This window comes from Silurus aristotelis (assembly GCF_946808225.1).
Source record: "Silurus aristotelis genome assembly, chromosome: 21".
NCBI lineage: Eukaryota > Metazoa > Chordata > Actinopteri > Siluriformes > Siluridae > Silurus > Silurus aristotelis.
This window is the reverse complement of record NC_139594.1, coordinates 2,157,552-2,175,169: the sequence shown is the minus strand read 5'-3', so window position 1 is coordinate 2,175,169 and position 17,618 is coordinate 2,157,552. Positions and strand designations below refer to the sequence as shown.

Below are 17,618 nucleotides of genomic sequence, written 5' to 3'. Positions count from 1 at the left end.
ATGTACTTGTCAGTAATAATGAAAGAATTGTGGCCTGTATAGCATTACACATAGTCATAATAATTAGCTATGGAATGTATCAAGCATGCATACACACACACACACACACACACACACACACACACACACACACACACACGACATTTCCTGTAGCATCATTACGCCACACCACAATTGTGCTTCCATCATTTTAATGGAGTTGTCCGTAAACCTGCAGCCCTGGAGCTCATTATCATCACTTTCGTGTTGCAGTGCAGCTAAAACGTCCCCGTGTCCTACAGAGAGGTCGCTAAGCAGGGGAACCAGCCGCGCTCCAACTAATCATGTCAACTCTGCTGTGTGTGTGTGTGTGTGTGTGTGTGTGTGTGTGTGTGTGTAAGCATTAACCTTTCTCAGAGCAGGAGCCCCCATTACGCATGGAACTTGGCCAGGGAAGACACACTGCAGGAAGCTGGCACAAGACCACCCTGACAAGCCGCAAACCCCTGCAGCGTTTTCAGGCCTCTAGCATCTCCTCGCTCGTCACTGCCACTTACACACATGATGAAACGTCTCGAATCGTCCTGAACTGTAGCTACACTTGAGAACAAAGTCACAAAGATGCCAAGCCTTGGCCTTGGATTTATACAAAAATGTGAAATCTTTCAGATTATAAGCATAGTGAGCTTTTTAAGCAATATTTACCTCATGAAATTACTTTCTCCGACATTTTTTTCAAGTTACAAAAAAAGTACAAATGAACATTGGCAGTAAATTTTTGGCTCCGCATTTCCCAGACGGTTAAAAAGCTGGGGTCAGAGCAAGGAATCAGCCATTATACAGCGCCCCCTGGAGCACAGGAGGTTAAGGGCCTTGCCTATTGGCCCAACAGTTTGGCAGAGCTGGGTCTCAAACCAATGAGCTTCTGATCTGTAATCCAGAGCCTTAACCACTACCAACTTCCTCTAGAACTGTAAAAGTGACTTTCCGGCATCTATACACTTAGTTTTTTTGAGCGGATACTTCGTAGTTGGAGGTGGTAACACGACCAGCGCATGCCATACTGGTTCTTTTTCTGTAACACCACAACATGTTGTGGTTTATTCCCTAATTAGTGCAGTCTGAGAGTCTTCCTGCACATCCTCACATGTCCATTATGATGTGAATTCGAGCGTGATTTAAAATCACAGCATCTCCCACATCCGCACGACGAGGTTGTTTTATTTATAAATGACAATACATTGATGAACTTGTCGTTATGATCCATCTGATGCTCTGTTGTGGAGAAATCAGCACGAGGATAGCAGAGCTGGCGCTGTGCAATCACCGTCGTTTTCCTCTAATAGCTGTAATGGCTCACGCCGACAGATCTCCGGGAAAATCTGGAGGCGATTAAGAAACGACAAGGCTGAAACAGATGTCGTGACTCGAACAGCAGGGCGTAGCTTTACGACTCCAGAGCAGAAGAGGCAGACTTTAGGAAAAATGAACTGCTCTACGTTTCGTTAGAAAACACACGGTAGGGTGAGTCTGCAAACGGACGCTAATAAGAGACGCCATTAGCAAAGGCTATTAGCCAGCGGCCTATCATTAGGGCTAATAAAGGTTTCGCATTTCCTCAGCAGCTTTACAGAACAGAGAGCAGTAGAGAGAGAGAGAGAGAGAGAGGAGAGAGAGAGAGAGAGAGAGAGAGAGAGAGAGAGAGAGAGAGAGAGAGAGAGACAGACAGTGCTGGGAACATGGGAGTGATTAAAAACAAACGGAGTGATTTATTTGTGTGGATTTATTACTGCGTGAACATCATGAACAATATCTGAGATGTAAAGTAACAGCTACTGCGTATCGTTTCTGTCATCAATTTATTCAGCGTTAAAACTTCATACAGCATGCTCATGTTCATACAGCATCCAAATGTAACAGAGCATCAGCTACAGGTCGGAGCATGCTAGCAGGGGCAGCCCCACCTCCACACACGTCCCCACCCCAAATATAGCAACAACAAAAACAACAACAACAAAAACGTATGCAATTTTCCAACTTTCCTTTTCCATTTATTCACATCCATTCATCTTTTTGTCCATCAAGCCATCCATTCGTCCATCTGTTTATCTGGATATCCATTTGTTTGTCCATCCATCCAAGATTCAAGATTTTTCATTTTGCCACAAACATAGTTATATACAAAATATTTTGTATATTTTACATAATATAAAACTTGCTGTGAAATTAAACACCATACATCCATCCATCCATATTCATCAGTCTATCTCTCATCCATCTACCCACCAACATTCCTTTGTCCATCATCAATATTCATCCGTCCATAAGCATTCCTCCACATCCATCCATCCACCCACATTCCTCTGTCCATCCATCCAAAAACATCCACATTCATCTGTCTGTTTGTCCATCCATCCATCCATCCATCCATCCATCCAACATGGCCGACATCAACATTTTTCTTATCTTAACCAAAACACTGAAGCAGCGTATTGGATTTATTCCTCATTTTTCTTTTTTTTTTAAAACATTAAAGCTCTGATTAAACACTGGAGAAAAAGTATAAAGTAGATGAAGCTAATACACGACTAAATTTAAATTCGAATACGGAATGATGCATAAATAAAACACGCTCAGTAAATGTTTATCGTTCAGGCTGATTTGTACGTTTCTCTGAATGCAAATGTGTTATAATGAAAGAAACTATGGCTTCCTGTGTGTGTGTGTGTGTGTGTGTGTGTGTGTGTGTGTGTGTGTGTGTGTGTGTGTGTGTGTGTGTGTGTGTGTGTGTATGGGACAATGTGACAAAAAAAAAAAAATCACCCTCTAGGTGAACTGATCTGCTACTGAAAGCTCCTCAGATCACTAGCTTCTTAATCCAGAAAAGTTCCAGAGCTCTTTTTCTCTGTAGGACAGTGTTTGGGTGACGTTCACCAACTTCACAAGCTGTTTCACATTTCCCTTGTCTGGTTTTCGATCTGTTTTCCAAAGCGAGTGATGTCATCGTTCAGAGATTACATTAGTTAGACTTTAGACGTGGCTGATCTCCGATTTCATCGGATTCCCTTCAGTCCCTCCGAACCCTCGACAGCGCGAAAGAAAAAAAACTGATTCAAAGACGAGCTACAATTCAGTTTCAGGTATTATATCTCTGAATCTTTCCCTTTTTCTCTTTCATCTATTCCATTCCAAAACACACCTGCAAAAGCAAAGCGAAGGAGAAAAGACAACAGGAGAATCATACAGCAGCTTTTATTTTTTATTTGAATTTTTTTTTTTCCTATTTCCTCTTCACACTTCACACATCCTGTTTCTGGAGCAGATCAAAAGGAAATAATCCCCCATAATCCCTGGCTGTGCTCCTGCGTCTGTGGTCTTCAACAGGCTCGGTGTCACACTTCCTGTTGTTGCTACGCTTCAGTTTTATGGGAAAAAAAGATAAAAGAAAACCAGAAATCGAAGTGTATTTCAGACTCGGAGAGACACGGCGCTTCGGAAAGGTACAAACTGTTGCAAAAATTTTTTTGTTTTGTTTAAAGAATTATGGCGAACTTTCACCTATTAACCCTTCGCTTCAACAAAGCACTGAGTGCGACAGAATCGCTGCAGGAAGCAGGCTGAGGATGACTGCACTGTAGGGATAGTAAGATTCAGTGATTCGTATCGGTGCATTGAAATAAAAGTTAACATAAATTCGTCTGACGTGGGAGGTTCCCGAAGAGGCAGAACACAGGGGGCGCTGTATTGCTGTGTAAGGGGACTGTTTTGAAGGTGATGGTGTGGAATACGCAAATAAATAAAGTACTTTCTTCACAGCCAGCTTCTTCATACACCATCTCATAACAAATCACAGATTTACTCCGATCATACCAATAGTTTCTGGCTGACGTACAATCCGTTCAATCCTGTAATGTTAAATACTCTTCACCATATCAAAAAAAAAAAACAATCACGTCTGTTGTAGAAATCTGGTTCAAGGTGTTGCTCTCTGAGAGAAGAAATTTTAACACTTGACAGGAAAAAAACAACAGTTAACAGTAATATCTCAGGTTGAAACAAAGCTAGCTCCATCCTCAATGCTGACTTATTGGTGTGCTTGAAGCTACTACACTTGAAGTTCACCTCCAGTGCCCTCTAGAGATTCATTTACAGGTTTCTCACAGGTTTACTGCTCATGGCCAAGGGTGGATCCTCGTTAACTGAGGTCCCCTATAAACCTTGAACCTTTACGTGACAGACATTTCAGACTACAGCATCAACCTGAGCTCATAACCCCTGCCTGCATGGTGTAAGAATCCCCCCAAAAAAACATTCTAATTTCATAAACATACATAAACATCTATGAAGCTCAGCTAGGAATGAGATGGTCTAAACACACTGCTCAAAAATTAGCAACAATCTGCTAACTCACCATTGGTGACTAGCTCTTAGGAGTCTCCGTGGAGAGTCAGGTCACAGGTCCAAACTTTCAGTCCTGGCCGGAAACACCAGTCCCATCTCCTGAAGGCTGGATGCTAAAAGGATTTCCTGTTGGAAGGAAAAACTAAATGTCAGGAATGTGTTAGCATCAACTAGCAACTTTAACTAGCATTGGTTTTCTCATCCCTTCAACCTGGGTTTAAAAAGACGTCTTGTAATAAAAAGACGTGGAATTTCCAGAAAGCTTTCTACACCAAACTGACAAAGCAATCCGTCACAATTTACACCGTATGCCCAAACAAAAGTTTCTGGACACCTGAGCAAAAGATTAGTGTTTTTTGAATGTCCAATTCCACACGTCTTCTAGGAAGATGTTCCTCTAGATTTTGTGGAGATTTGTGTGAGATTCATTCAGCCACAAGAGTGTGAAAAAATCATATTGAAAAAAAAAAAAGAAATATTGAAGGTATAAAGACATTTGTTAAAGTATGCTGAAATAAGCAGAACAGTTAAGTAGAACATACCTTTAAAAAATGTAATAAATGTAAAAAACAAACACACACACACACACACACACACACACACACACACACACACACACACACACACACTACCCAAATAGAGTCTAACAAATGTAAAATATTATTTGTTTAATTTTTCAATTTAATCAATGGAATAAAAATTAATAATATTTATATTATTTATCTTTATATATATTTAATATTTTATGGAATATTATAAAATACTATTTTATAGATTATTTAAACAAAGCAGGCATTTTATTAAAAACAAATTATTAAAATGTAAACTGATGTGGAAAAACAAACAAAAAAAACAAGCAATTTATATTTAGCATTTCTTCTATAATATATATTTTATTATAGAATATATTTTTATATATAATATAATATAATATAAATTTTTTCATAATATATTTTAATAGCTGATTTTTGCAGGGGAAAAAAATTAGTCCATATTGTTTAACTCTATAAAATTATATACATTTTTTACATTTTCTGGTTACATATCTTGAATTGTGTGATCATTCTAAATGTATTTTAATATTCACTTTGTAGGTGATATTCAAGGACTTTTTAAAGCACCTTTTTTTTATATATACAGTGAGGAAAAGAAGTATTTGAACACCCTGCTATTTTGCAAGTTCTCCCACTTAGAAATCATGGAGGGGTCTGAAATTGTCATCGTAGGTGCATGTCCACTGTGAGAGACATAATCTAAAAAAAAAATCCAGAAATCACAATGTATGATTTTTAAACTATTTATTTGTATGATACAGCTGCAAATAAGTATTTGAACACCTGAGAAAGTCAATGTTAATATTTGGTACAGGAGCCTTTGTTTGCAATTACAGAGGTCAAACGTTTCCTGTAGTTTTTCACCAGGTTTGCACACACTGCAGGAGGGATTTTGGCCCACTCCTCCACACAGATCTTCTCTCGATCAGTCAGGTTTCTGGCCTGTCACTGAGAAACACGGAGTTTGAGCTGCCTCCAAAGATTCTCTATTGGGTTTAGGTCTGGAGACTGGCTAGGCCACGCCAGAACCTTGATATGCTTCTTACAGAGCCACTCCTTGGTTATCCTGGCTGTGTGCTTCGGGTCATTGTCATGTTGGAAGACCCAGCCTCGACCCATCTTCAATGCTCTAACTGAGGGAAGGAGGTTGTCCCCAAAATCTCGCAATACATGGCCCTGGTCATCCTCTCCTTAATACAGTGCAGTCGCCCTGTCCCATGTGCAGAAAAACACCCCCAAAGCATGATGCTACCACCCCCATGTTTCACAGTAGGGATGGTGTTCTTGGGATGGTACTTATTATTCTTCTTCCTCCAAACACGTTTAGTGGAATTATGACCCAAAAGTTCTATTTTGGTCTCATCTGACCACATGACTTTCTCCTATGACTCCTCTGGAACATCCAAATGGTCATTGGCAAACTTAAGACGTGCCTGGACATGTGCTGGTTTAAGCAGGGGAACCTTCCGTGCCATGCATGATTTCAAACCATGACGTCTTAGTGTATTACCAACAGTAACCTTGGAAACGGTGGTCCCAGCTCTTTTCAGGTCATTGACCAGCTCCTCCCGTGTAGTTCTGGGCTGATTTCTCACCTTCCTTAGGATCATTGAGACCCCACGAGGTGAGATCTTGCATGGAGCCCCAGTCCGAGGGAGATTGACAGTCATGTTTAGCTTCTTCCATTTTCTAATGATTGCTCCAACAGTGGACCTTTTTTCACCAAGCTGCTTGGCAATTTCCCAGTAGCCCTTTCCAGCCTTGTGGAGGTGTACAATTTTGTCTCTTGTGTCATTGGACAGCTCTTTGGTCTTGGCCATGTTAGAAGTTGGATTCTTACTGATTGTATGGGGTGGACAGGTGTCTTTATGCAGCTAACGACCTCAAACAGGTGCATGTAATTTAGGATAATAAATGTAGTGGAGGTGGACATTTTAAAGGCAGACTAACAGGTCTTTGAGGGTCAGAATTCTAGCTGATAGACAGGTGTTCAAATACTTATTTGCATTTGTATCATACAAATAAATAGTAAAAAAAATCATATATTGTGATTTCTGGATTTTTTTTTTAGATTATGTCTCTCACAGTGGACATGCACCTACGATGACAATTTCAGACCCTCCATGATTTCTAAGTGGGAGAACTTGCAAAATAGCAGAGTGTTCAAATACTTATTTTCCTCACTGTATATCAAGCACCTATAAAATTCACACCCCAACACATATAGCGTCATGAAAGACCTCTTATACTACTGAACATTCCACTTCCATTTAAACTCTACAGTAAAAATGTCAGTGTTTTGAAAGTTTAGGTTTCATACATTTACGCCGTTTTGTGCAGTCGTGTTCAAAGGAATTGAATAAAAATAAATTAAAGTGAGTGGAGTTATATTTAAATAAAAAAACAAGCAAAACACTGCACTGGAAAGCTCGGGGTATAGAAGATGATTTTTGAAATGGCACCAATATATTAAACAAAATTGATTTTAAATTTAACTCGAGCACTTATAAGCTCCTGCATTCATTTTCAAGTACTTTCCAGGCCTCGCCATGAAGCGTGAAAACACTGTATATCGTAAACTACGGGTTCACACTCGTCCACAATCCAAAGGCATTTTAGCGTCACGATTCCACCATGTTTCTGGGAGTTGGGAGGAAACCAGAGAACCCCAAGAACAAACAAAACTGAACAAACAAGTAGCCTAAAGTTAGGATTGAACTGCTTCACCTGGAGCTTTAAGAAAGCAGATGAAACCCACCTCTCGCTACAGGACTGTTAGTACACCCCGATACCTACACGCTAAATTATTTGAACACCCGGCTTTAGAACTAGTTCTTGCTAATTAGCATGGAAATGATACCTCAGGAACAACATGCTGAAAACAGGAAGCGGAAATCCCCGACATCCCGAGTACTTGCTGTGGTCATCATACTACCAAATTTGCATACGGTTTCCCCCTGCAATGAAAAGCTAATTTCAGGATCTTCCTGGAGATAAAACACATGCAGGTTCATCGCTGCATGAGGCGCGACAGTAACACATCAGCCGGAGCTGTGGATATGAGCCACACCTATGTAACAACTGAGAGAAGAAAAGTGAGTGCGTGAGAAAGAAAAAGTATAGGATATGGGTGAAGAGACAGGGTGAAAGGAGACGAAAAAAGAATAGAGAAGAAGCAAAACCCTGGTGAAAAGAAACTAAGAGCCTCGGAGTGGTGGGCTGCTGTCAAAGCCATGTTCCTCCGCTGTGAACCGAATCTGCTCCTCATCAAAGCTCGCACTGATGCCTTTTCTCGTATGGAGAGCATACTGCCCTGCAGAAGAACTCGCTCTGAAAGTACTCAAGCACAGAATTGAAAGGTGTTGATGTGGTTGAACTGCTAAACGTTTTATTCCTAAGCATGGGGTTCATCGTACATTAGTGCTTAGATGTTTACAGGCCAGGTGGAAGAATGGTATGAGGAAGAAACTTTATGAAGAACCAGACTTACATGTAACCCTCATCTGGGTGACACTAAATGTTAGTTATTCTAGAAATTAGAGTTAACTGATGGACACCTGAATAAAAAAAAAAAGTTCTTGGCAAGCCATTGGAGCAAACCACCAAGACCAAGTTTTGTGGACCATCCTCAGCTCAATTGAGGAGAACACCATCAAGAAGGAAAAACATCAGGATGGATCAGGCAGGTGTGAAGAGAAGATGAGGGACAGGATCCCTGGGATCTCAGGAGCATGTTCTCTGAACCCTGCTAGCGTCATACGTTCACCTTAATATAAGATTGATATAAGATGTTATGTTATTCAAGTCTCTTTAGCTACTTTGTTTTTACAAGATATGGAGCAAGTTAAAGAACCACGCCGTTCGAAATCCAAGCAACGGAAGCACACAGTGTTCCACCTTCGAACAGACGCAGGTCTGAAAAGTCGAGACGAGACTTCGTCTGTACCCACGCTGAGACTCTCAGCATGAATACTGACGTGACAAGCTCAGAGTCCAAACAGCACATATGTGTAGTTTATTTATAGAATAAAAACAGAAAACATGCTTCAGTTGCACACTTGAACAGACGCCGAGGCACGGAGGCAGGAGGCAAACCTACTGCTTTAAGTCATTCACCAGTGAGCTGTGAGGAATCATCAGGGGTTTATGTAGGTCACTGGATCACACACCGCCTCACTCGTACTAACAAAATAGCTATAAAAACAATTCCACCCAAAAAGCACCCTAGAAGATGTGGGTAGGTATGTATTCACCTGTATTATTACCAGAGCTCAAAACCATACCTAAAGGTAGAAATATCAGAAGAACATACCAAGAAGAAAACTAGATGTAAAACTCTAGCAGATGGTAGACACACAGAAATGCGGTTTTTGACCTACACAAGATGGTAAGACTCCAGAAATAAGGCCGTATATAAAGTCCAGCGTCCAGGAACAAGGCTGGGTCTAAACCTCTGAAAGATGGCAGACATTCAGGAGCAAAGTCAGCTCTAAACCTCTGAGAGATATCCAGGAACAAGACTGGGTCTAAACCTCTGAGAATTGGTAGATATCCAGGAACAAGGCTGGGTCTAAACCTATGTGAGATAGTAGATATTCAGGAACAACGCTGGGTCTAAACCCCTGCAAGATGGTGGACATTCAGGACCAAAGCTAGGTCTAAACCTCTGAGAATTGGTAGATATCCGGGAACAAGGCTGGGTCTGAACCTATGTGAGATAGTAGATATTCAGGAACAAGGCTGGATCTAAACCACCAAAAGATGGTAATCATCCAGAAGTTAATTTGCACCTTAACCCCTCTCAGATGTTATATCTTCAGGAGTAAGTCTGAATCTTAACCAAAGGTTCATCGCTCATTTAATGAAAACTTTTATGAATCTTTCATGATCTCTGGAAGCATTTGGAAGGTTAAACCCAAAACAGGATCCAAAAAGCATCTCCATCTGGGCAGAGAGTTTAAAATCTGGATCTTCTCAAACATCTTCAGTTTGAGGTGCTTAAGTTCAGAATCAAAACTTCCAATCGCTGAGGCTCGGTGTGATCCATCTGCAGTGAGAAGGAGGGTAGATGGGTGAATGGAGGGTGAATCGATGGAGAAGTGTCTAAGGGCAAGAACTCGACTCCCACACTTTCAGTCAGAGTTCAGGGCTATGAGACAACGTAGGCTGAGAGAATGGGAGCAACGTGACACACAAGCATAATAATTACTGCCTCGAGTCACCAGTTAGTTTGAACAAAACCGACATTATTGGGGGAGCAGCATGTGAATGGAGCCGACTGGATCGGGCAGTTAGCTAACAGCTGAGGGCTGGAAATGAAGAATGGGGAAATGCAAAGTAAATAAAAAAGAAACCCACACAAAAGGGTTCTGGAGAAACGACTCCGACTCAGATGGGCTCAAACTTGCCGGATGAGTGCGTGAACTATAGGCACACAAAACAACCACAACCATAAACAAACAAACTTAATACTGCCTCGAGCCGGAAACACACACACACACACACACACACACACACACACACAGATTTATTGTACCGAACAATGCAACCTGACCATACAAAAAAAACGTGGATCTCGGAATCTTAAACAATAACGTTCTAATTCAAAAATACTTTATCGTTTCCACAGTAACGGCTCATTCACCAGAATGTTGATGGCTCTTGACCTATAAAAGAGGGTTGCATCCAGTAAAAGACTAGGTCTAAACATCTGCAAGATGGTAGACATTCAGGAGCAAAGCTAAGTCTAAACCTCCGAGAGAAAGTACATATCCAGGAACAAGGCTGGGTCTAAGATGGTACACATCTAGAAGTAAATCTAAACCATAACCCCTCCCAAATGTAAGAGAAAACGGAAACTAACTTGTTTCACAGACATTCCTATGTAAATATGGGAATGTAACAATAAATGGATAAAAGCTCTAATGCTAAAAGTCTGCTAGCAGGATAAAGAATTAAAATGTGTGCTTTTTAATTGATTTTCCTGTACCTGCATATCCAGTTGTGTTTCGATTAGCAGATAATCACAGGTTACGCGTGTATTCTATCATCCAAAATGTTATGTATTTGCCGTACTCGGAACAGACGCACAAAGACAACAGGTGGAAATCGAGAGGCTTTTGATGTGGAGTAAATGGAGAAAAAGAGCTCCAGGGCCTGAAGAACACGGACATTGTACTGAAAGAAGAATGGCCTCGCTGACATCGCAGGCTTTTGTAACGTCCTCCTCCTAGTCCGGGACAAAATAAAGTGTAATGGCATGCAACAATGTGGATAATGAGTGCCGGCAAGACGAGAGCTCTCAATAGCTGCCTTGTGGACGGCCATGAATAGTTCCCATCTCTGGCACTAATTCAGGGTCCGAGTCGACAAAAGAAGCAGACACGTGTCCCCGTGCTCTCTCTCTCGAGTCAAACTCTGAGGGAACATATAATGAGCAGACGTGTCATTCCTGCCCTTCTATTCTTCCTCAGCCTCGTGGCTTCAATTAAAAGCAGCTAGCTTTCTTCTCTATTGGACAGAGAAGTTTCAGTGTGAAAGGTTTTGTAAAAAAAAAAAAAAGTAATTTGAGACAAAAATATCGAAGGGACGAAATGAATTTCTTGGACAAATGGAATTGTGCGCGGTGGCTAAACCCATTCCAGCAAGGTGTCAGGCTAACGTTAGTACTCCATGAGCCATCAAAAGATGGATGACCCCAATTTTTCAGGGATGCCGGACAGGACGGGGACGGGTTACTCCTTCGGGGGAGATCACTCAAGTCTAGACAAATAGGAGGGACCGAGGTAAGGATATGGGAGGGAGCCTAAAAGGAGAACTCGTGTTCTCAGGCAAGCCATCTGGCTTCAGAGCAGATCAATCTTGATTACGATGAGAGGGATGCGTATGGTCGGATCTGATGGCGATATTCGTCACCTGTCGGATGCTACAGGACTGGAACAAAAGCGCAGATGAGCTGAACGAGGCTTCCACAGCGGTCACATGTTATAGTGACCAATTGCACAATGTGGTAGCTGTTTTAGAACCATTATCCCTTTGGTTTGCTCCATTAATCATGACATGTGGAAAAAAAAATTATTCTTCTACAAAAAGAAAACGAGAACTCTCACTTGAACTGTTACTACAAAAACAACAGCATCTTCTTAAATATGTGTGTAGTGAGACGCCAAACAACAAGAACATAAAAAGGATAATGTATGAAAAGTTCATCATAAGTCTGACAGAAGATTCCCGGTACAAAGAGGAGACACACAGCCACATGGCAGCTAGGCTCACATCAGTTAAGACCCCATGACTGAACAATTCCCATGAGATTGTGCTTCCCCCTGCAGATGACCCGTAACTGCCCCTGGTCAGGGTCTGACAGTGCCGCACATCTCAGATAAGCCAAAGAGTGTCGAGGGACCTGAAATGGCACATAACGTGACTTGTTTATAATTCTGAAGCGGACCAAGGATTGAGCCCTGAGGGACTGCAGGGGACATGAAGCACCTATCATTTAAAAAAAAAAAAAAAAAAAAAAAAAAAAAACACTTTCAATCCAGATGATTCTTGCAGGGGGAAGTAAAATGTTCTAGTGAGTCCTGGAAAATGTGATGCAAATTAATACCAGAATTAAATTCTAGAGTTTAGCTTCATAGCTATAAATCATCTATAGATACACCGTGTATAAATTTTGTACAACGTAAGACATCCCACATTCTCTAACACCGTGTATAAATTTTGTACAACGTAAGACATCCCACATTCTCTACAAATATTGTGCCGTACACACATTTTGCAATATTATAACATAAATATATAAAGAAATAAGAAAATTAATTAATAAATAATATCTTTATATCATCCTAGAAAAAAAATGTCAGGCACTAAAAAAAACATGGAGTCAATTAAAATAAATAAATAATTAAATAAAAATAATAATAAGCTGAAAAAAAAAACGCTTTCTGTTGAGCCTGTTGAGCTTCCTGTTCCTGTTGAGCCTCAGTACAGTGCATTATAAATAATTGCCCCCGGCTTGATGTGTGAGGGTTGACACGGCGCTGTTCTGAGGAACGTCTGGAGATACGGTGCAGACACACGCCCGAACCGTCGCTTCGGTGTGTTCACTTCTACACGGACTCATCCCCAAGAAAATGCATTTAGCAACAGGAGAAGTGAGAATGAGAAATCGGAAGCGAACTTTCGCTGCACCACTGCCAAATGGCGAATGTCCCTCTGCGCTGCCTCTCCAAACCTGTCATTAAATTCACAATTCGGCTTCTGGGCGTGAAAGGACCCGCAGCAGTCACATAAGCACTCCCAAATTTTTTGTTTTCGTACCACTGAAAATGAGTTTGCATGTTGCTATGCAACAAGACAAGATCTTTGGATTTCTCCTCACAGTGGGTCTTTACAATCACACCGGGTATGTTCAGTGGTCAGAATCTTTCAAAAGTGCTCCATGGAAGGAACAGTGGTGAACCGGTGACAGGGTCGTGGGCGGCCGAGGCTCATTGATGCACGTGAGGAGCGAAGGCTGGTCCGTTAATCCGATCCAACAGACGAGTTCCTGTAGCTCAAACTGCTAAAGAAGTTCATGATGTTAATGATCTGGACTGTTTTAGCAGCACTAAGGGGACGAACATAATATTTAAAAGAAGAGTAACAGTTTGTATAGGAGGCGCTGATCGGCTTGTAATGTGATAAAAGACTGAAAAACGAGTCCCTTTGTGAAGGAAAAGGCATTAATTATTCATTTTTTTTGCTTTTTTCCAAGGCCCCACGTTTCTGATCTGGTGACCGAGACATAAAAGATATTCTCTGGAACAGAGATGCTGACGATGCCAGTTTCAGAACGAGCGTTTCCTCCTCACCCCTCCCCCGCCCTGCTTTTCAACGTCTCCTCATTATATCGGTTACGCAGTGCCGCAGCACCCGAGCGGAACGTCGCAATTTCACAGCCGCTTCGGCGAAACAATGCAGGGGCTGCACTTCGCCATGCGGAAAACCGCAGAGAGGGAGGTCAAAGGTTATTTTACAGAATCCTGTTGCGAAAAGTTCGGCCTGTATTTAGAGGATGAAAAGTTCCTCAGCAGTAGAGACGACAGATGAGTTAGTTCAACAATTTCCTTCTGGAAAACGGATAAATACGTGTCAAGTTTTTTTAATTATTATTATTACTATTATGTTATCCATCTAAACTAGAATTTTGGTACTGGAGGCACTGGATTCTGATCTGAACCTGTCAGGCATACTTTCTAATACTTACATACATACATATAAATATATATTAGCATTTTGCATCAAAATGTAATAAATATGATGCATAGTAAATAGTTGATAAAAGTTAACGATGTGATGCATTGGGATCGCGATGGATCGTTTTTAACATACGAGTCATAAATCCGATGTATTTATATATAATTATTGGTAGATGATTAGTAGATAAGTATCCCTACACTTATATTATTCCAAAAATGGCCAATAATTCGAGCGTGTTCTCTCAGCTACGTGAATACGACGCATCGCATCGCAACACTACTGAGACTGAGGCGTGTCCTGAGAGTCACACAGGATACAGATTAACATGGCAGAGGTAGAGCTGTAACTTCCTGCACACACAACATTAGAAGAACATCTGGTTTCATTTCACCTTTTTTTTTTTTTTTTTTTGAGGCGTGTTTGTGAAAAAGTCAGAAGGTATTTAAGTAAATTGATGATTTGCCATCTGTCTGAACCGAACACATATTGAATTGTAGAGCATCGTATTTTTTTTCCATCGAATCGCATTGAGTTGAATCGGATCGCGCCGCATCGTAATGCAGGAATCATATCGTATCGTATCGTATCAGTAGCTGCTCCATATGTATGTTTAATGCATCGTATCGTTCGCTATGCATCCAGATGTGAATCGTGTCGGCCTCAGTTATGAAGATGCCTTAATATTTATGTGTTATGGTGAGGTTCTCTGCAGAACCTAGAATAAATGTAAGTTGGTTTAATAAATAAATAAAAGTTACAGCATGGTGAAAAACCTTTTTTTCTTTTTTTACCACCAGATGAAAACCGGCTGAGTCACATGGTCACATGGCCACGTTCTTGAACATTCACGAGTGTCATCTGAAACTGATCTCCTGTGGATATTAATGAGCTCTGAGAACCAGGTGTGTGTGTGTGTGTGTGTGTGTGTGTGTGTTTGTGTGCGTATTCGACAGAAACAGGTTTTCCGTCTCGACAGTTGGCTCTCTGTGGCTTTTTAAGAAGGACAGAGGACATCTTCAGGCACTGGAGTGTTTAAGTAGAAGCAGTAGAAGCAGTTATGGTACACTCCTCCCCTCCTCCTCACTGCTCGCCGTATCTGCTTCCTCAGCAGAACGTTTTCCGGTAAATTATGCTACAGGAGAACCAGACCCCTCCGTCCCTCTGCATGGGGGCAGCAGCGTCTCACAGGTTCTCCACAGACTACACGGAGAAATTGAATACCCTGCGAGTGTTTAAATAACCTTTGTGCGAGCCGGATCTGAGTCATAACGCAAATATTCCTCACATGATGCGACTTGGCAAACACAACATGAGAGGTGACACACATACATACATACACACAAAACGGCTAGTAAATGAGGTGGAAAGATCAGCAAACTAATACCGAATCACACGATGTTCAGACCCTTTTTTGTTGTGTAATGAAATACACGAGTGTGTTTATAAAAGCTCCTGAAAAAAAAACAAAAAACGTGTGTATTATTAATAGGTAGATGTTTTCTGTATAACATTTATGGAAGGAGTCTCCAGTGTTAGAGAACTATAATGATCAGTGATTGGATGTTGGAGAACTACAGTGATCAGTGATTGGATGTTGGAGAACTACAGTGATCAGTGATTGGATGTTGGAGAACTACAGTGATCAGTGATTGGTGTTGGATACATATGATGATCAGTGATCGGACCTTGGAGGAAAACAGTGATCAGACATTGAACATTGATGACTGGATTTTAGAGAACTACAGTGATCAGTGATTGGATGTTGGATACATATGATGATCAGTGATCGGACCTTGGAGGAAAACAGTGATCAGACATTGAACATTGATGACTGGATTTTAGAGAACTACAGTGATCAGTGATTGGATGTTGGAGAACACTAAAGGTTGGAGAACAATTGTGATTGTATGTTGAACAATGGCAGCTGAAGAACAATGGTGATTGGATGTTGGAGAACTACAGTGATCAGTAATTGGATGATGGAGAAAAAGAGCGATTGGATGTTGGAGAACAAGAAGTGTGGAAACACTTTAGTCAGGCAAGTTCAGCACCACGTTCCTCCAGCACAGTTCTAACAGTGCTGTATATGTTTGAAGAGCAGAGCTGGAGCTGTTAATTAGCTGACAGATGGGAGCAGAGATGACAAAGAGACACTTCTCATGAAGGATGAAGAATGTGTGCTGGAAGATTCATTATATTTCAAGATTAGCATAATAACAGTTATGGAGGAAAAATTTGTCAAGAATTCAGGAAAGTGTTCAGGGACAGGCATTTTTTTTTTTTTGCAGATAATCATAATGACATGGAAGTGCTGGAACTGTATGTTCTATCTACACTTGGTGATCAGCTTCACATACAATAAGGCATTTGTAGACATCTACATTTATATCTACATGCATCTCATTTAAACAACTGAGCAGTTGAGGGTTGAGGGCCTTGATCAGGGTTCCATAATGCTTGGTGGTGCTGGTATTAAAACTCATGACCTTTTAAAACAAAGTCCAATGTCTTAACCATTGAGCTAACACTTCCTCTTTCCATAGATACCTGGTTCTTCGCTAATCAGCAGTAAAGAACCACAGCAGAAACATTAGTCCTTCATGGCGAAACATCTGCATTGAGGTTTTACTGGGTTCCTGCAAGTTTCACAAAATTACATTTTTGAGGCCTTTTCAAGACAATTGAGAATAAAGTTTAAGACCTTGACACCAAAAACACACACACACACACACACACACACACACACACACACACACACACACACACACACACACACACACACACAAACGTTGATTGCAACTGGCCTTAACCGAGCCCTAAATAATTTTTTTTCAAGCCAAGTATCGCTAAACTGACACTTTCTCATAGCTGAAAAAATAAAACCAGTTTTTACGTTTGTGGTACGATCCAAAAGAGATTCGCCCCAATAACAGAAAGCTGATCGGCTGCTGCATGTTGGTCTCATTTGTGGTGGTAATAAACAAACAAAAGTGCTGCATGAGCATTTCAATGAGCAGTAGACCTGGAGATAGATGGACAACGGAAAAATAAGACCTGTTTAAAATGATTTAAGATCTAGAACAGCAAGTGTAGGACCTAAAATATAGATTTTTTAAGTTTTAGACTTTTTCTGACCCTTTAAGACTCTGTGGAAACCCTTTTATAAACCAGACAATATGCACATCTGTATTCAGACCTCTGATGTAACGACGGTCAGAATTGAGTGGGGATCAAACTTCTATCTCCTTCTAGCTCCCACCTCATCTCGTTTTTCTTTTCCCATCTAAGTATCCTTTATCCTGCCTCTCTCTTGCTCTTTCACTCCCATGCTGAGTGTTAGATGCCAGGCCGGGGGGTGGGGGGTAGTGTTATTTTTAGCCTGTTCCATGTGCTGAAACAGTAGAGAGCTGTGTACTTTAGCAAGGACAATCCTTAGCCACC

General features: G+C 41.0%; 1 protein-coding gene across 1 annotated transcript in view; it reads right to left on the bottom strand.

The window, feature by feature from the left end:
- Window positions 1-17,618, bottom strand: part of tanc2a (tetratricopeptide repeat, ankyrin repeat and coiled-coil containing 2a) — a 127,455-nt gene that overhangs the window by 90,529 nt on the left and 19,308 nt on the right. Inside the window, exon 2 of the mRNA XM_083524267.1 lies at window positions 4,391-4,506. The gene's annotated coding sequence lies outside the window, so the exon portion shown is untranslated. The remainder of the gene's footprint in view (window positions 1-4,390; window positions 4,507-17,618) is intronic.